Raw genomic sequence first — 1,443 nt, 5'->3', positions numbered from 1 at the left:
TCAGCATGCTGATATGAGTTCAGTACACGGATCAGTACACGGATCAGTACACGGATCAGTCCACGGGAAGGGCCAGCATGCTGATATGTGTACTGACATGGTGCATCAGTTGTCCAAAACCAGTACACGGACAGTCCACGGGAAGGGCCAGCATGCTGATATGTGTGGTCAGCATGCTGATATGAGTTCAGTACACGGATCAGTCCACGGACAGTCTGTGTGTGCTAACGGACAGGCACGGACGTCTCCGTCCTGCGTGTGCTGACGGACGTCCTGTGTGTACTGAACAGACAGCCCACGTGGGCCAAAATCACCCGAACAGTCCACAGGAAGGGCCAGCATGCTGATATGTGTACTGACGGACGACCACGGACGTCCTGTGTGTGCTGACGGACGTCCTGTGTGTACTGACGGACGTCCTGTGTGTGCTGACGGACGTCCTGTGTGTACTGACGGACACACGGACACACACGGACGTCCTGCGTGTGCTGACGGACGCCCTGTGTGTACTGATGGACACACGGACACACACGGACGTCCTGCGTGTGCTGACGGATGCCCTGTGTGTGCTGACGGATGGCCACGGACGTCCTCTGTGTACTGACGGACGTCCTGTGTGTGCTGACGGATGACCACGGACGTCCTTTGTGTGCTGACGGACGTCCTGTGTGTTGATGAGGCCATCCAAGTAGAGGTTCCCATAGTTAGGCGCGGTCCGACTACCCGGAGTGGAACCAGGGCCTTGCGAGAAGGTTTCACCAAAGCTGTCCAGCATATCCTTGATCAAGATGGACAGACTGACCAGGACCAGCTGCTTATTGAGAAGATGGTCCAGTTGAAGATTCAAGATCAAGCCGGCCCAAAGGAGGTTCAGGACGCGGCCGACCCGATCCAGTTCAGACTCAACCAAGCCGGACTTCTCATCTCCACCTCCGAGCTTGGTCCAGACTCAGTTTCCATTTCATCCACTCCAACTCTTTCCGGTTCTGAGATCTAGCCGACCACCAAGGGGAGTAGCATGTGTTGTACTCTTTTTCCTCACCAGGTTTTGTCCCATTGGGTTTTCTTGGTAAGGTTTTAATGAGGCAATATGCAAGCATGCTATTAGCCTTGGTCTAAGCCTTCTCAAACCGACAACCAGATGTCTGGTTTATTTTAATTTATTTGGTTAAGACTTTGGGCTAATGTTTCAGCCTCATTTTCGGCCAGCTTGTTTAAGGCCTTTTATCTTTGAGTCTCATAAGGGGTAAACCCTATATAACTCCATGAAGTTGGCGATTTTTGCCTAAGTCTTTTATGAAATAATTTTGCCTTTGCAAACCTAAAACCCTAAGTCTTTTTCTGTGAGAAACAAGAGAGAGCAGCCGAATCTTATCAAGCTTCAAACCACCAAGCTTGTGGCGATTCTTCACCTCCATTCCATCCACCGATTTGCCTTGAGAG

Source organism: Brassica napus, unplaced genomic scaffold, assembly GCF_020379485.1.
Source record: "Brassica napus cultivar Da-Ae unplaced genomic scaffold, Da-Ae ScsIHWf_189;HRSCAF=335, whole genome shotgun sequence".
In the NCBI taxonomy this organism is placed as follows: domain Eukaryota; kingdom Viridiplantae; phylum Streptophyta; class Magnoliopsida; order Brassicales; family Brassicaceae; genus Brassica; species Brassica napus.
Note: the sequence above shows the minus strand (reverse complement) of the source record.